This window comes from Alligator mississippiensis, chromosome 1 (genome assembly GCF_030867095.1).
Source record: "Alligator mississippiensis isolate rAllMis1 chromosome 1, rAllMis1, whole genome shotgun sequence".
Classification (NCBI taxonomy): domain Eukaryota; kingdom Metazoa; phylum Chordata; order Crocodylia; family Alligatoridae; genus Alligator; species Alligator mississippiensis.
The window spans coordinates 212,453,435-212,472,573 of record NC_081824.1 but is presented as its reverse complement, the minus strand read 5'-3'; the positions used below and the strand labels follow the sequence as shown (position 1 = coordinate 212,472,573).

At 40.7% G+C, this 19,139-nt stretch overlaps 1 long non-coding RNA gene across 11 annotated transcripts in view; it reads right to left on the bottom strand.

Annotated features, from left to right (window-relative positions):
- LOC132246520 (uncharacterized) overlaps positions 1 to 19,139 on the bottom strand; it is a 76,417-nt gene that overhangs the window by 2,281 nt on the left and 54,997 nt on the right. For 4 of the 11 annotated variants that reach the window (XR_009457853.1, XR_009457846.1, XR_009457845.1 and 1 more), the window contains 3 exons: positions 18,740 to 18,880; positions 8,615 to 9,755; positions 76 to 5,958 (listed from right to left, as the gene is read on the bottom strand). This is a non-coding gene — a long non-coding RNA (uncharacterized LOC132246520). Of the gene's footprint in view, positions 1 to 75; positions 5,959 to 8,614; positions 9,756 to 18,739; positions 18,881 to 19,139 lie in introns of those variants that run through there. The other 7 variants (XR_009457862.1, XR_009457861.1, XR_009457850.1 and 4 more) reach the window with 7 other exon arrangements.

Here is a 19,139-nt window from a genome sequence, read left to right as displayed (position 1 = left end):
GACTCCTTAGTATGGACTGCTGATGCATTTTTACTGTATTGGGCCATTTGGAAAGTAACTTATACAAAATAGCACTTACACTGCATTCACTTTATTTCAATAACAGTACAATATGGAATTGTACATATATATGAAAGAAAAGTCCTTATACAGTACTGGCATTGGTAGTAGTCAGGTGGAAGATACAGTTGCTAGGCTCAGATGTATTCAGCAAAAATAGTGGACAAGGTCAGTGAGAAATAACTGAAATATTTGACCGCCAATGCAAGAAACTTGTCCAACAGAATAGAGGAACTAGATTTAGAGGGGCAGGACGTGAAACCAGATATTACAGAGGAAAGAGAAATGGTGGATAGCAGTAGTGATTGGAACATGGGTAGTGAAAGGCAGCTGTTGTTCATGACAGAAGTAAACACAAAGGTGGTAGGTAAGCATTACACACAAATGATGTGAGAGATTAAAAAAATATAAGGGGTGACATGGATAAAATCAATTTGGGTCAAAATCCTTTTGGGAGATGACGGTAGGAAAAATGTTAGTGAGATGGTGCAAAGGGTCTGCTATAGGTCAGCTTTGGATATGGGCAAGGATTTCTTTAATCTTATTAGAAATAATAACAGTAGTAGTAATTGTGCCATTGTGAAAGACTAACTTCCCAGGTGGACTGAAAAATTAATACGACTAAGAATAGTAGCACGATGATATTCATGGATGTGAGAGCCAAAAGATTTCTTCAACAAGCAGTCATTGTACCAATAAGAGGTGTTATTATTTTAGACTTGGCTTTGAAAAGCAGTGAATATATTACAAGACATCTGGATTGAGTGATCATGAGTTAATTCAATTTATTTTAAATGGAAGGATTAATAGAAATGGTCCTATAAGCAAGGTTCCTGACTTCAGAAGGGTACATTTTGAAAAGCTTTAGGAATCAAATTAATAGGCACAGGAGGACTATGGAGCCCAGGAACTTGAGCATTGAAGCAATCTGGAATTTCTTTTTACCAAAGGTACGAAAGTTGCCTGTAACTTGCAATGCAGGCAACAGCAAAACATGTAAGATAGGACTATCTACCTAATTGGGTACCCACCCAAGAAAAGGATATTTTGAGTAAGCAGAGAGCTTACAGGTAATGGAAAAGAGCCTGGTTAACAAACGTTACATCACGAAGGGTAGGGATAAAGTAAAAATGGCCAAAGTCAAGATTAATTTCTTGTGCAAGGTCTAGTTAAAGAGTAAAAGCTGGTTCTGCCATGGAATTAAAACAAGAACAAGACAGGGAGCTGCCATGAAGTGGCAGGGGTAGAAATTGGGCCAGGGGTAGAAGTCTTGGTATGGCCCAAAAACTAAACACTTTATCATTGTCCCAGTTCGAAAACTGAGACAATGATAATGACCATGGAGGGTAAAGGGCAGGATGACTAGTGGGAACAGAAATTACCACATACAAGGTGGTAACAAATGCATCCAGTCAAAAGGGACCAAAAATTCTCTATCCCATAATTCTGAAAGAACTGACAAATGAAATATCAGTGCCAGTAAGAAATATTTTTAATAATTCTAGTAAGCCGGCAATCATCTCTAATAACTGGAAAACAGCATAGTGATATTTATATTTAAGAAGGGATGGAGGGATAGTTATCTAGACAACCAGGCTGTTGGTCCAGTCTCAATAATATGCAAGGCATTATGGCAAAATTTGAAAGAAAGAATGATTTAAGATTTAGAGATCACAGGATCATAGAAAAATAAGGCAGGAAGGGACCTCATGAGGTCAGATGAGATAAAAAGGGTAAAATGGAATAAAATGCAAAAGAAGATTGTACAGACAAACATATCTTTCTTTGATAACATAACTGATTTTGTAGACAGGGGGAAAGTAGTAGATATGATATGGTCAGACTTCAGAAAACCATCTGACATTCATTTGATCTGGTACCACATGAGAAATAAGGTAAACTGGATAAGAACTGGCTAAATGGGAAATGATAATGGTTTGTGTTGAAAGGAGAATTATTGGGCTAGAGGGAAGTTGCAAGTGGTGTTCCTCAAAGATTAGTGTTGGGACACTCTTACTTAATATTTTCTTTAATAAACTCTCCACAAACAGTAGGAGTGTGCTAGTTCGTTTAGATAAAACATTGAAAAGCATCATCAGCAGAAATGATAGTCATTATTATACAGGAGGAAATGAATAAGCTTGAGGGCTGATGTAACAGATATGGGATGATGTCTGATTGGCTATGCACTTAAGGACAAGTAAGAATTTTTTTTTCTCAAGGGCACATCAGCTGGAAATGACAGCAGGAGATTCATCGCCCATGTGTTCTAATCATGAAAAAGGCAAATGCTATGATTGGATGTATCAGGGGAGTATTAGTACCACTGGAGAAGGCACTGGTGAGACCTGATCTGGAATGCAGAACACAATTCTCACCACACTTGTTCAGAAAAGATTAAATCAAACTGGAAAAGGTATAAAAGGGCTTCTAAAATGATAAGAGTAATGATTAGCCTACTTTACAACAGGACACTAAAACAGTTGGCTTATTTAGCCTAGCAAAATAAAGTCTGAGGAGATATGACTGCTCTCTATGAATATGTCAGGAAAGTAAAGACCAGGGAGAGAGAAGAGCTGCTTAATCTACAAGACAATGCTGGCACAAAAACAAATGGATATAAATTACCCATGAATAAATGCAGGCTGGAAGATTTCTGACCATTAGATCAGTATGGTTATGGAACATCCTGCCCGTGGAAACAGTTTGGTTTCTTGCCTTCACTTTAAGGCTGTGCTTGATCAGCTTATAAATACAGTATTGTAAAGTTGTCTGTAATAGCAGGGAACTGGACTCAGTGACCCAAGACATCCCTTCTAATTCCATATCCTTATGTAAAAATGCTTCTATATGTCTATTATTTGTAATCGAAGCACTGTATTTCCATTTATCCACTACCAATGGATATCATTTCATCTATCATTGAAGTGTAAGGTAACCTTAAGTGATGTGTTTTCAGCAACAGAAAATTTCTGAGAAAAACAGAAATATCACTTAAAATATTTGTGAAGATTTGGGAAATCAAAGAATTCTGTTGGTGATTATGCATCCTGCACACACCTGTATTACAATGCAAATTCCATTTCCATTGTAAGGCTGGTCTTTACCTTCCTGTTGTCTTTTTGTCTGTCCTTTAGTAAAATTCCTAAGGCCAAAGATGAGGCTGCGTGGTACCACTAACTCCTTCAGAAAAGCATAAGCTTTCCATAGGGTACAGCCTAACCTTAAAGGTGCCACCCTGTCCTGCAACTACCTGTGGCAGACTGTAGTAGGCTGTGGGGCCAGAGGCTGTAGCCCAGCTGTGAGCAGTAATGCTAATTACAGGCTGCTCAGGAGGACTGGGCCAGCTGAAGGAGATAATTAGCTGGCCCACAGGAAGTAAAAGGCTCCCAGGGAGAGAAAGGCAGAGACAGACAGATGGATAGACTGTGAGAGTCTGGCCAGTGGCTGCAATATAGGATTACAGACTCTACTCTTTGGGTCTAGGAAGAGACCGAAGTGCTGTGAGATTGGGAGCAGTGATACCAGGGCAGGGAACTGAGTCACAGCCAGCCTGAGAGAGAAGATTGCAGCAGTAAGCCAGAGTCACCTTCCCGGGTTCTGAAGAGACTCAGACCTGGGAGTTAACCCTTGATGGACTGTGTTTGGGTTAAAGTTTGTGTCTGAGCCAGCACAGACTGTATCATGTCTGAGCAGGCATAAATCCCTGAACATGCTTATGTTACATCCTTTCTCTTAAATTACTAAAACAAGGGTTAATACTAGAGGGTCAATTACTTAAATGTTCTACCAGTGACATGTACTCACACTAAAACAACTCTGATCCTAGGGGACAGTTTTAATCAGAGGAAAAATGGCATAATACTGTCCTTACCTGGTAGAGTAGTGGCCTTTTCTTAAGGCAGATCCAGATGTCACCTGACATAAGACACATCCCCTAAGGAAGGGTGAGCTGATTGAGGAGCACTGCACTCAGTATGCACACTTGTTTTCTGAATGAACTGTGTTTCTCACACGACTGAGAGCAGTAACGTGTGCTTAGAAACTCTGCACAAAGACTGTCTCGATTTGTCTGTCTACACCTATTGCATCCTCCTGAACACTTAAGCTGAAGCCTCTGCATGCCCACAGGCAACATTAACTCAGGGCACAGCTAGTTAAGACTTCACATTTGCACTCTAGCAAGGGAGTAAAAGGCAGATGATCTGCACCTTGAGAATGTGCTGAGAGGCCCATTTGAAAGCTCAGATCACCCAGGAGACACAGAGGCTGGCTGATCTCACAGCAGTCTTGTGAGTCACCAGTAAAAAGTGTTTGGTCAGATCTGTGACACAAGTTACCTAGTTTTGCTTGATATTCAATGTAAATTACAGCAAACATGCTTTCAGCAGCAGCAAGCTCTACAAAAAAAAAAAAAGAAATGTCAGTGACATTATAAATCCTGAAGGTACAAGGCCTGAGTGAATACTCTCCTCCTAAGAGCCATGTGTATTGTTGCCCTACATGCCAATGTTCATCTCCCACTGAAATCAGGAGGTTCTGCATGCACTTTCCTAGCACCAGAGTTAGGCATCCAAGTTTAAACATCTCTAAGACAGAACTAATCATGTTTCCACTGACCTCTAGACACAGCAGCAAACCTATTTGTGGAGTATTACATTAAATCCCATGTTCTGGCTGGATAACAAGTCTCTCTGAGCTGCTTTCTGTTTCTCAGTTTCTGTCTTCTAAATTTACTCCACTTTTCTTAGCGTTCTTTTGATGTACGGCATTGCTTCTTCTAGAAACTACCTTCTTGGGTACGTTATTAACATAATATCAAGTAGAAAGTTAGGTTCTCATTTCCTTAAAGAATAAAAATGATTATATTGTACATTACACTGTAAATCCAAATTAAACAAATGATTAGCAATTGCAACTTTGTACAGAGAGGATTTTAAAAACTTACTCTTTTATTAAAGGATCCGTGTTTAAAATTGCTATATGCTTTGGAATCATTTCGCTGTTGTGTCTCTCAGACTCATATTTATGCTGAGAGGAAATGAGAACGGAAACCCAAATGTGAATCTGATTCAAGCATTTTACAGGGGAGATAACATTTTTTAAAAGTCTCTAAATTTGCATGCATAATTTTCTCATATACACAGAAATTTGAGCCAATAAAGAGTTAATGCAAAGAATAAGCATTTCTCCATGCATACAACCACTACATGATTTTTACCACTCCTGCTGTCTTAAAACATGCTAAAATTCAGAGATGAAATTGAGGTTTCCATGGAAATTGGTTTGAATATTTGTTATGACACCTTTGCAATTATAGTTAGGATTGTAGCAGAGCTTTGCTTGCAAATGGCCCTATCATGAATCCCAGGAGAAGTCCAAATAGCCATTTTCTGTTCTGTGGAATCAAGAGACTCCAAAGACCAAGGCCCCATTGTGCCAAGTGTTGCCCAAACACACCTAAGGACACAGCCCTGGCCCTAGACACCTGAAACAGTTTCAGGAGTCCTTCCCAAGAGCTCCAAAACATGTGCACCACTTCATTTCACATAAATAGTCCTGTTAGGACTGGTCACCATTATCATGTAAATAATCACCGTTTTACCTATCTCCCCAGACTTTTATAAACACAATTGGCTGTACCAAATTGTCATTGTTCTAGTTCTATACTTGCTGAGCTCCTTGCTGTGTTTCACTCCCCTATGAACTTTCCAGTGGGAAAATTGTATCCAGGCCCCTTCATTTATTTTCATAACAACAAATACAAAATCAGTTCTTACAGCTGTTTATACATTTCTTTCATTCAGCTTATATCTTCCTCCACTAAGGTTGTCCCAGCAACACATTGCATGGAAATGCATGTAGCCACATGACAGCTATCAAAGCAATGGGTGCTTTCTGAAAGAGACAAAAATTCCCTACTTATTGTTTTGAGTCAGTTTTACATTGGAATACATTCTTTTCTAGAGCACAGGTCAGTTTTACAATGATGAAGTAGTAGACAGCAAAGTTTTAATATCAATTTGATTTTCTGGTTTAACACCAGCAAAACTCCCCCCAACCCCGCAAACTCTGGCAAATGCATTTCTGTTCCACTAAATTATCTTTTACCAGTAGACGTGGTGAGTAACTCAAAGCATAAGCTACTGTTTCTCTGTCAATGTATTGCAGTAGGAAAAAGCATTAATGTTTCATGAGGGCAGGTAAATTTACTTTGATTCTTCAAAGCTTCCCACAGTTCCAGAATGATTTCCAAATTATGATTTTTCCCCACTGCAAAAATACTCCATTTTATGAGGCTACAACTAAGAAACAATTGCTCTATTTCCAAAAAAACCCAGAGTTTGTGGACTCATAAATCACACATTCTTAACATTAACACGTCTTCCACAATGTACTGTAAAGGCTACGGAACAGCTACTTTTCACTGGAGTAACATTCAAGGGATTATTTATGTCCGCGCACGGGGGGGCCGCGCATTCAAGGATGTTGGGGCAGAACTGGCCTAACTGCCAGTCACAATGGCCCCTGTCTAACAAAGACATCATGTTTAAACCTCTCTGGTGATACATATTAAGTACCATGTTTAAAAAAATCTATGCAAGGTATATCTGCCTTTAAGTGAAATAGTTTATTATGCACTAATGTGTAGAGAGATTAGGCTCTGGTCTCAACCAGTTTAGCATATGCTGATAGCTATACTGTCCTTTGTCTATACTAGATCTTTCAAACAGTTTTTCATAATGTGTCTAGTTTATGTGTGTGTGTTCTGTTTGTTTTTTCTCTCACTATAGGGGACAGGACTAGGAGCAATGGCCTCAAGTTTCAGCTGGGAAAATTTAGGTTGGAGATGGGGAGGAACTTCCTAACTCTGAGGCTGGAGCAGGCTGCCTAGAGAAACTGTGAAATTTCCATCCTTGGAAATTTTTAAGAGCAGGTTGGACAGACACTTGGGTGGATGGTTTGAGCAGCAGGCTGAACTAGATGACTTTATGAGGTCCCTTTCCAGCCCTACTTTCCTATGATCCTATGTTTTATCATACATTTTAAATCTTAGTCTAGACAGAGTCATTATTCAACTGGCATTGTTTGTAATTCTCTAGTTAAAACTTGAATCTTGACTTCCAATCAAGTCCTATTTATACCCCCTCTAGCTTCTAAGCAGAGTTTCTGATTTGTTTGCACATTTGGCAGGGCAAATTATGGTATGAAATTCAATTGTTTTGGCAAACTTCAAAGCACAGTGTTAAAAAGAGGTTTTCATTTTAATTAGTGCAAAGGTAACACATTTTAAATATTTGGTCAGGGTCTTGTGATTTTTTAACCCAAATGCTGTTAGCCATGTTAGGGTCTTACAGCTTCAACGTTCAAGATTTCTGTCCTGATGTTCAAAACCCTCTACAGGATTGAATTTATCTCCCAGAGAGATTGCTTCATCCTCCACAACAATTATATTTTAAATACTGAAGGTATAAACCACAGAGGGAGAGGTCTGAGTGCACAAACACCATGCAACTCATCACCAGAAAAGATAAAACTGACTCTCCTGAGAACTAATACTTGAGAGGCACTCTGACATGACAGGAAAGGGGCCTGCATGAACTCAACGGGCAATTGTTAATGCCTCCCTCAGTGAAGGTCAATCTACTTAGGCTTTAGATATCAGTATGGATAGTTACAATACCCCTGTTACTTGACTGGTGTTAAGTCTTGTTTGTATAGCGCCTTTCCCATGGAATATGGATCCATGTTCCACAAAGCAACAGCCTGGAGGCTCATACCAGCTGTGAAGCTGTTTCAGCTCTAGTATTTTTGCCTTTTCATACATGGGATGCTAAGGAATCAGAACTTGAACTTTTCTAACAGAACTATTAACTAACAGCTAAGACATTTCCTTACATGCATACCTCACACTTGCCCAAAGACACAGTCCTGGTCTGAATCCACTGAAGACTTACTGTGTCAAACCTACTTCTAACTGAGTCCTATTGAGTTAAACCTACTTCTAAGTTCCCTTTAAGTTCACTATTAGGGGTAGCTGCAGGTAGCTGGTAACCCTAATCTTTGTTTAACTGTACTCATTTTACTCTAACCGAAGGCTTAAAACAGTGGTAAACTCTTCAGCTCATAACTTGGTAAGAGACAAGCTTCTGCTGCTGGTTTCCAAAACCAACAAATCACAAACCAGATGTTATCAGTCTCTTGGGACATTTTTATATGTGCAAACACTGCAGCACCAGGCACTGAGAAAATGGTGGTGGTGCACTTTTGAACAAAAACACCTTGGAGGTGCTTTAGTTCAAAAGCTCACTGCTACCATTTTTTGTGTGCTGACATGCATTTTGCCACTTATACAACTGCATGCAGTGCAACACAGTTTGCTTCAGCTCGCACGTGGAGCAGACTCAATTAAATGAGTCTGCTCCAAAGTGGTGGATCTCCATCACGGGAAAAAAGTATGTGTATAAAGGCCCTTGGAGTTGGGCAGATAAAGCAAATTCAGCTCAACATTTTTACTTATTCTGCAGTGATGTTCCTTCCGAGAATGACATACCTGATCCACAGTCAAAAGAACTGTACTGGGAAATTGTTAGAGTTTCTGTACTCTTGTGAACAGCTAACAACAAACAACACCTGGGAGACTTATTGTCTGTGGCTTTCTGAAGTACTTTCATTTTCTCCAGCAGAGAACCATTTTCTGTGCTCATCTACAAAAACAGAAATGTTACTACATCAGTGTAAGACAAAAAAATCAACAAAATCAAGCATCACAACCAAATATGTAAGGCCCAAAGTTCTTTCTAAAGGCGGTAGAGTTCAGTGTAAAACAATGGTTCTCAACCTTTTTAGACTTGAGGCACGTTTCATAATTTTTTGGAATATAGTGGCACCCCTTCAAAAATCAATTTATTTCCTGAAGCACTCACCTTCTCGCACCCTGTGGCACCCTTAAAAGGATCTCATGGGGTGGCAGGGCAAGTAGCAATGGGCAGGGTACCCCTTCAGAGCATGGCAGAGGTGGTTCACCTTGTTTAGCAATGGTATGGACTGCTCAGTGTGGCAGACTGGGGAGTTCAGGGGTGGGTCACTAGACCCCTAAGGGAGGTAGCTATCCCTACAAGATGAGGAAGGGAGTGACAAGAGCCACTGGATGCAGAGTTTGGTATAGGTGCCAAGTAAGGGCAGGATCCTGCCATGCCTGCTCATTTTTTTTTTCTTTTCTGCATTTTCCCCTTAGAGGGACAGCATAGCCCCCATAGCTACAGCTGCTCCTCTGGGGACTCCCCTGTAGCTCTTCCCACCAGCTACGGAGCCAGCACTTACCTCCTTACACAGGGGCCAGGTGCCACATCACCCATCAAAGGATCTTTAAAGGGGCACCTCAGTATCTCAGCTGAGATCTACTGATTTACAAATAATGTAGAGAGCAATGTAAAAGTGAAACAATTAACATAATGACATTAGTTATTATGTCTGCTTGCAGATGTTAAACCCTCAAGAAATACATAATGAAAGGAATTCTGAAAAGACATTGAGATGTATACATGACTTTGACAGAAAGGATGAACTGCCTTTACATTTTCTGCTATTAAAGTTGTATTTTTAATTTTCTAATTTAGAACCATGAGAGTCACTTTCATACTTTACCCTCTTGATGCAAGTTTTCAGTTCTGCTATTTCCTCCAAACGGTATCCTGTAAAAGAATTCAAAGTATAATCAAGACTCTGGGATAAATAGTTTGTTGTCCACTTCTAATAATAATAGGCTTATTCTGTCTGTCTGGAGCACTCTGATTGGTTGTCTCAGCAGCCAATCACAATGCTTACTAAAACAACCAATCTCAGTGCAGGCAAGGCAAGAAAGTCAGAGCTAGAATGAAGCACCGGGGCACCCCCATCGCGGAGTGGGCAGGCTCCACCGAAGGGGAAAAAAAAAAATAGAAGTGGTGAGGGGCCTGATACTTTTTTTTCCCCCCTGGAGCTTGCTCACCTCTCCCATGGCTGCAGGGCAAGCTGCCAGCAGGCCCTGAGCTTTATGTAGCCTTTACAAGCTTTATATAGCCTTTATGTGAGAAGTTTTGATTCCACTACAGTATTTGGTTAAAGGATAACTAAAAATTCTATATTTAAAGAAATACTTTTGCAAAAAAAAATTTAAATCGCAAATGTTTTGCGGGTTTCAGCTAGTACATATGTATATACTTACATGTTCAGGGGCTATAGTTCATGCAAAACAAAGTAAGCTAGCTGCAATCAATTATACAGTTTTTAAGGTTTTTTTGCGGGTGAGGTTGTTAAATTGGGAAAGGATTTTTCAAAATTACCTAATGGATCTTCATACCTGGCTTGTGATGGGAGTCTGGTTCTTCTCTTAGGTTCTTTTGGAAAGCCCACCCTTAGGCCAGGCCCACCCTAACTGACTTCTGCCAGCATTGCTATGTTGGGAGTGTAAAGACATACAATTCCATGACCTAAACAGCTAGGTAGCAAAAGTACCTGTTTTAGACAGAGCAATACCAGAAAGCTGTGATTTTACCCAGATATCTTATTTGGTTTATTGGGTTGGAGAGGAATAGTTTCACTAAAATGAGGCAAGGACAACTATGACAGTATAATTGGTTCTATACCAGAAGTGCTTTATAGCATGGTCTACCACTATTACTAATGCTGAATGTACTCCCCCCTACTGTAGATAAAAAGACTTAACGTTCCTGGAGAGGCTGCACTGACAGATCTTGGAGCCCCAAGGTTTTCCTATAGGTCTTTACATGTTCACACTCACTCCTGCCATTCAGTCTAAGGGGGAATACTTTTTTGTCTCTGTATTACATTTAACAAGAGTGTCCTCTTGACCTTTTTTTAAAATTGGAAACCGCCAGTTTCCGGAATTTCTTAAAGAAACATCACACACACACACACACACACACACACACACACACACACACACACACATACCCTGATTACCATAGCTGAAAGAACTCAATGAAATCCATATATAAGAGAATAGCATTTTCTGCTTCACTACTGGTTTTTATAAGGATTTCTCAGCAAAGGAAAACCAAGTGACTGCTCCTGCAGTCAGATCAATGCATGCTGACCTGCCAGCTCATAAAGGGTACTTATACACATGCAAGGAGGCTGCTCCAACATGCTGTAATTACAGCACATCAGAACAGACTCAATTAAGGCGGACTCCAACGTCATGTATATCAGTATCCCCGTGCTGAAAAATGGTGGAGGGCCATTATAGTGCCCCCGCTGCCATTTTTCAATGTGGGGACACTGATCCACGTGACGCTCCAGACGCTTTAATTAAAACGGCTCTCAGAGACGCCCCCTCCTCCCCCATTTCCCGAAGCATGTGTGTAAATGCCCAAAGAATCCCTCCCACCACACTCCCATGGGGTCTTGAGAAGATGTAGGGATTTGGCCATGTAAATCAAACTGGGGCCTACTGACTATCCAGGGGAACAGTGAGACTAACTGCAGATAAAGTGTTGTCAGATACATGCCATAAACAAACCAAAAAAATTCAAAGAGGAAAGATGCATGTTCTTGTCACTGCTTCCTTCTAGCTATAGTAATCGGAAGGGTTTCTGATGTCTAGGAGAGGTTCACAATTTCTAAAGACAAAGTATGATTTTCAAATTCATGATATCCTTTTGAATAGACTATTCTATGACAGACTCTGTAGGCAAGTTAAATTCCAAAGGAAATAATCACTCTCCATGATAAGAACAATGGCAGAGTCATTTTCCTAAGAATTTTCTTTCTTATTACTTGTTTGGATTGTATCCTAGATATTGTGTTGCAGATTTTGTTCTGATCTCACAAAGAACAACCCTGACAAAAGAGGTAATGTATATAACTCTATAAACTTTGGGGGAGTGGAATAGAGAGATTAAAGTAACCAAAATACAGTAGGATTAAAAATAGATCTCCCCTTTTTCTTTCCAAAGGAAGCATGTGATTGTTATCCACACATTTTTTCACTACTGCAACAATGGTTCATTTCGGTTATGCTGCACTATGTATTAAAGGTCAGGAAACTCTCATGTAAGCATAATGGAGCAAACTGTGCTGTTTTCATTGTATATCTGGAGCACCTCCATGGATTTCAAGAGTCACTACAGATTTACACATTACCACTGTAGAATTTAGCTCATGGAATATTGATTCTAAACTGACCCCCAGAGCAGAATTTTCTCAAGATCCTGGGCAGACAAGGTTCTTTGGGTAAATCTGATATCTTTTATTAGACCAACTCAAGATCCTTTGTATTTAAATACCTTTACCCAAAATAAACTCTGAATCCTCAGGAGTGAAAGTCACTTGGTTTGAGCAAAAAAGCTAAGTTTTATAAACGTTTCTCATTTTGGAAATAAACTTTAGAAAAAAATATGGAAATGCTCTATAAATGGGTGGGTTCAACCAGTGGTTCAAGTTAAAGTCCAGGCCATGTCTTCCTTATTTCGCAGCTCAACAAAAGCAAGGTGTGCAGAAGAGCTGCATTCAGCTCCTGACCACACATCTCATCCTTAAGAGGTGGATGGTGCTCCCGGCCTCCAAAAAAAGCCTTGTCATTAGCTTAATTGGGGTTGCAAGCATTCAGGTCTCAGGATATGATCCTAAGTCAAAGAACAGATGTGCTCCAAGGGGACAAGGATGCCATGCATCCCACTCAAAAGGAGTGGTATTAGGGTCTGGGAGCTCCAGAAGCCAGAGGGAAGATATTAATATGTATTAACAGACTGAACCCCTTTAGATATGCTTAGGCAAAACACTTAAAAAGAGACATTTAAGTATTTTATCTGAGGCACAGTGTAAAATGTTAATTTAGTGTAAATTGTCTTAGACTTATTAGAGAAACTATAATCCATACTACTGAAAACAACCTTGTGCTTCCATTAACTATAGAGTGGGGGAAAAATACAGCATCATACTTACTATATTTAATTCATAGTGGGAATGATGAAAGTTTGTCTTAGCTATTTACTATTTTGCAGTTTCTCTTTCCAGAACTGCTGTACTTTATCAGTGGCTATCCCCCTTGTTTGGGGCCCGATCTTGAACTACCAAAGTGAAAGCAGTGCAAGACTGGCACTTGCTTATAGTCTCCTCTAAAAGAGAAGCAAGCAAAATCCACAATGGGCTTATGGATCCAATATTGACAGAATTTAGTCACAGAAGTAGCTTAAAATGAACTTTAGTGTGTAAGTACAGTATATAGCCTAGTCCACAGTTTAGAGTGTACATGCAGTGCAGTCTTTAATAAATAAATGCAAGCATACTTCATAAACACCTTCTCACTTTCTAAAATTGGTATTTTGTCTTTTACTTCTTGTATTTTCAAGTTGGGACTTTAACTCTTCCCCTGATGGCCCGTGAGTGCCAGGAGCTGCACGTGCACCACGCAGAGCCCTGCATGATAGAGGTGAGCCAGCCTGGCTGCACTTCTTCCCACCACGTGCAGCACTGGCCAGAGCCATGTGCTACTGGGCGGCAGCACCTGTGCAGGCCATGAGTGCCCCAAATGCCCACCACCTGTTGCTGCTGTCACTGACAGTGGGGGTTGTGCACCATGGGGGGGAATGTATAGGGGGTCCCTACACCCCTCCCACCCTTCCTCACCCCCACAACCTACCCATCTTTTTTCTGCGCTCCTGCCACCCCCCCTTGGGAGCAGGATCCATGCTGCCACCATCCCCAGACCCATGCTCCGTGCTCCCACCCAGGTGCTGCTCTCCCCCACCCCAACCCTGCCGTTTCCCTACCTGGTGCCTGAAGTGAGTGGGACACCAGGGAATTTGAACAGGTCCCCCGGTGACTGCAGCAGTGGCAGCAGCCGCACACAGAAGTTGTGTGCTGGCTAGGCTGGGCTTTTGCACCCACGAAGGTGGAAGCAAGGCACGCAGGCTGGGTAGAGTACAATTAGTTGGTGGGCACCCACAGACTGGATAAAATCGCCTGGTGGGCCATATTTTGCCCACCCCTGGTCTAGCTGGATCTTAAGCTAAGGATGGTAATTCCACCACCTCTCTGGGTAACCTGTTCCTGTACTTTACTACTCTTCTAGTGAGAAAGTTCTTCCTAATAACTAACATAAACTTCCCTTGCTGCAACTTGAGACCATTGCTCCTTGTTCTGTCATCTGCCACCACTGAGAACAGTCTAGCTTAGGGGTTGTCAACTGGGGGTACACGTACCCCCAGGGATACTTAGAAAGGCTGTAGGGGGTACATGCAGGTGGGCAGGTGGACAGGGACGGAGCGCGCCCCAAGGTGCGGCAGCAGCATCTCCCCCAATTGAGGCCCCTCACTGTGGGGGCCTCAATCTGCCCCCCCCCTTAAAAACTAGAAAAAAATAATGGGGTACATGAGTTGAAACTTTGAGGCAAAAGGGGTACACTTGCTAAAAAAGGTTGAAAACGCCTGGTCTAACTCCATCTTCTTTGGAACCTCCCTTCAGGTAGTTGAAGGTTGCTATCAAATCCCCTCTATGTCTTCTCTTCTCCACACTAAGTAAGCCCAGTTCCCTCAGGGTCTTCAGAAGTCATGTGCCCCAGCCCCCTCACCATTTTCACTGCCCTCCGCTGGACTTTCTCTAATTTGTCTACATCCTTTGTGGGGGCCTAGAACTAGACAAAGTACTCCAGATGTGGCTTGACCAATGCTGAATAAAATCATAGAATCAGAAAAATGAGGGTTGGAAGGGATCTCAGGAGGTCATCTCGCCCAACCCCCAGATCAAAGCAGGACCATCTCCAACTACATCATTCCAGCCAGGACTTCATCTACCCAAGCCTTAAAAACCTCCAGGATGGAGATTCCACCACCTCTCTAGGTAACTTGTTTCAGCGTTTCTCCTCCCTCTTAGTGAGTATGTTTTTCCTAATATCCAACCTAAACCTACGGCAACTTAAGACCATTGCTCCATGCTCTGTCATTTGCCACCACTGAGAACAGTCTAACTACAACTTCTTTGGCAGACTAAATAAGTCCAGTTGCCTCAGCCTCTCGTCATAAGTCATGTGCCCCAACGCCTGAACCATTTTTGTTGCCCTCCACTGGACTCTCTCCAACTTGTCCACATCATTTCTGTAGTGAGGGGCCCAAAACTTGACACAGTATTCCAGTTGTGGCCTCACCAGTGGAGAACAGAGGGTCATAATTACGTCCCTCGATCTGCTGGCAACACTCCTACTAATGCAGCTCAGTCTGCTGTTAGCTGTTTTGGCAACAAGGGTACACTGTTGGCTCATATTCATCTTACTGTCCATTGTAACTCTCAGGTCTTCTTCTGCAGAGCTCCTGCTTAGACAGTTTTTTCCCAAGCCTTTAGTGGTATGTGGGATTCTTCTGTCCTATGAGCACGAGTTTGCACTTGTCCTTATTGAGCCTCAGGAGATTTCTAGTTTCTCGAGGTCTCTCTGAATCTTAGCCCTACCTTCCAGTGCATCTGTTACTCCCCTCCCAGAAATATCATCTGTTGACCAGCGTTTGCTTGGAGATTTCGCTCTCTGGAGACCTCACTCTTGTGCTTTTCAAAACTAGATTTGCCTTTATATTTTAAAGGAGTATGGAGGAATAGAAGCAACCACAGATCTCAAGCACAGCAAAGAGTGTCCTGCTCACTGTGTCCAGCAGATGGCAATCTGCTTATAGGAGCAAATAGCAAGCATCAGAAGAGTCATATCACACTCCTAAGGTGCAAGAACAGGTGGACTGACAGGACAGAAACTGGTGCTCAAACTCTTATTTCGAGTCTGTAATATTTAGTTTTTTTTAAGAATTAATTTTCTATTTAGAAAATTAATACATTTGAAAAAGGCATTTAATGGCAAGCAGGACTTGCATAACAACAAAAATAAAAGCACCAATTTTAATTAAAAACACTTTGGACAAGACTCTATTTAAACTCCTAGGCATCTCAATGGTACTTAGGCATCCCAGTGCAGAAAACTATTTCCTTTTGTCCACCTACATGGTAATTTTCTAATCACATACCTGGTTTTTGGCCTTACATCTGCACTGTGGATAAATAAGCATCTACAAGCACAGACCTGACCATAAGTTTAGTGGGAAAGATGATCAAAGAAGACACATGTTTTTGCTCCAATACAACAGCTGAGTAGTTAAGACACTTGGTCAGCAAGCAGGCGACTAGGGTTCAAGGCCTGGAGACAGGCAGACCTCCCATTAGCAGCAAATGACTCCTTGCCTTCTGCCATGTGGGCTAAACAGACTCCCTACTCCCTTCCTCGCCATGCAGCAGTGGAAGAGGCAGCCACTGGCCTGGATGGATTGGATTTAAGACTTTGAAAAGGGGGTACATCACACCGTATGTGGTGTACCACCATATAAACACATGTTTCTCCAATTTAAAAGAAACTAGAAGCTTTATTAATGTGCTAGGTGCCCAAGGCTATATTGTTCAGGTTAAGGTCAAAGCTAAAACAAGTTTATTGGAATATGCAGTAATTTGACATAACATATATTATGTATAAAAAAGCCACAACCAACTAGGCAAAAAAAATTGAAAGATGATATTTCATTAGTTCTATAGTTATTAGAATGAAATGTACATCTCTTTTCAGATTCATAAAACAAAATCTAGCCTTCTTGAGCACCTTGACAGTGCATCCATTACTTCACTGAAAGTTATTTCCACACCTGAGTTAATGCCCACCTAAGTTAAATGTTTCTACACCTGAGTTGATGTTTTTAGCTAAAGTTAAAAAAAACCCAGTCTGCAGGGCTGTGAAATAGGAGCTACATTACCAGAAGCAACTAACAAATAACAGAATTGCAGAAAAAAGGACAGCTTGATCAGGAACATTAAGACCTTTAAAAGGGAGCGAGGGTCATTAACACATGTGAAATAAACAGTTTAGAAGGAACAAAGTAGATTACAAAGAGCCACGGAGTCAAGTGACTTCCTCATGGCTACCTAAATAGAAATGCTGCTGCCACTGCTGTCAAGCACTTGGTATTATACTTTGGGTGGACTAGGAATCAAAGAGGGGTGCGACTGCACCACTGCACCCTCCCTAGATTCACCCTGGCTACTGAGGACTGAAGACTGCATGTTAACCACCTGCAGGCTGTGCAGGGCCACAGGCCATATGTGGGCCTCTCACAGGCTACCCTACTTAAGATAGCATACAAACCCTAATGGGCAAAATGAGATGAGGCACTTTAACTTTAAAATGTTTCAAGCATTACCTTAAATAAGACAGGTGCTCTTTTTTACAATATGTGTATCTAAACTTAAACTTATTTAAAAAAAACTAGACAACTTCATGAACCTCCTTTTGTCCAATGAATGACTCCTATTATTATTACTACTTAACAGTTCAGAGAGGAAGACTACAAGAATTCTTTGGTTCAGGAAAAGTTTTATGCCAGCTATACTGGCATTTTCTAACCATGTCAAGATTTGGAACCATTTTCTGACCTCAGTTTGGCTAGTATAACTCAAAGTAACACTGTTCAATGTTAATGCTGTTGCTCTTAATTTCAATGACATAAGAGAGCAGAATCTGACTTTTACTCTTCAGGTTTCATAGTTAGTACAAGAGATACTAAAATGAGAACAGGAATGAGTTCTAAAACTCAGCTCCATTCAAGGAAAGTTTTGCCTCAGATAGTGAACTGTTTTCTTTCCAGACCATGAGTATTTAATGCAGACATTCAAGAAACCCAAACAAAAAAGTACCCTAAAGAATGGAGTTTCCTGCAGATTAACAATGATTTCTAACAAAAGCATTACATGTTTCAAAAACTACTCCCCAGGCACTAAGCAGAAAGGAAGCCAGTCTTGAAACTAAAAGATGTGAAGGGATTCTGAAAAACTTACAACGACTGTTTTGCTGTACAGGTAATTTTGCAAAATTTATGTAAACTTGCAAATTTCCAAATGTATGTAATATTTGAGGTAAGGTGATCTGTCAGTGGTTTCATTTAGTTAATTTTTGGTGAAAAATAGATTTGATACCTAAGACAGTTTGCCTTTTCCAGAACATAAGCTAGAATGCATAAAACCCCAAACTCAACATCAATAGAGGCACAAACTTGTTCTTAAATACCATGTGCACGCAATTTGGTAAATTAAGTTGGATTCTGCAATTCTTACAAAGTCCTCTGGTTTAGTTTCTAACTGACATTTAAGACTTAATCATAGGATGTCTTTGTGGGCATTTATAAACATGCTCTGGGAGTGGGGAGGGGAGGAAGGGGAGGGCGCTTTAGAGGAGCTCCAAGAACTAAGTAAAGCACCCAGAGCATCTTGTGTATTAGTGTCCCCACGCTTAAAAATGGTGGTGGCGGTGCTTTAAAGCTTATCTGACAAGCTTTAATTAAAGTGCCCCCCATTTTTAAGTGTAGGGACACATGAGATGCTAGAGTCTGCTGGAGTGTGGTAATTATCATATTCCAGGAGACTCGATTAATCGAAACTGCTCCGATGCACTGTAATTACAGCACGTCAGAGCAGCCTCACTGTTCGTGTAGAGGCACCCTGTGTTTCTAAACCTCTCAAGTTCTGCTGTTTGTGTTACTGTTTTTTTAAGCAGTTTTTTTTTTTCCTGAAAATGCTTCCATGTTTTGAGGCTTTAGAAGTGGTTTACTTAAATATAATTAAAAAAAGATTCTAAGAAAAAGGTGAAGCAGACTCTTACTATTTGTTGCTGCTTCCCCTTCCTTTCCTTTTGCAGTTTGATCAGTTCCAATCTGCTTATCATACATATTGGTCCATTTTGACATATTCTTGTCAAGCCATCAAGATACGAAACTTCCTTTCCCAGCTGCTGTTGCTGCTCCTGTTTTAATAAAAGGAAAAATGAAGTGGGAACAAGAGTCAGTGCACATTTTACAATAACCTATATCATTAGTATATACAGTATAACACATATTATACACATACATGTAACATATATAATTAGTATATGCAGTAACTAATATCTAATATCTAATATCTTCTTTATCATAGTAAATCAAGGAACATTATATATAATATATATATATACTACTAATCTACAACTGCTTTACTTTCTTGGATTCTGCACACAACCACATGTC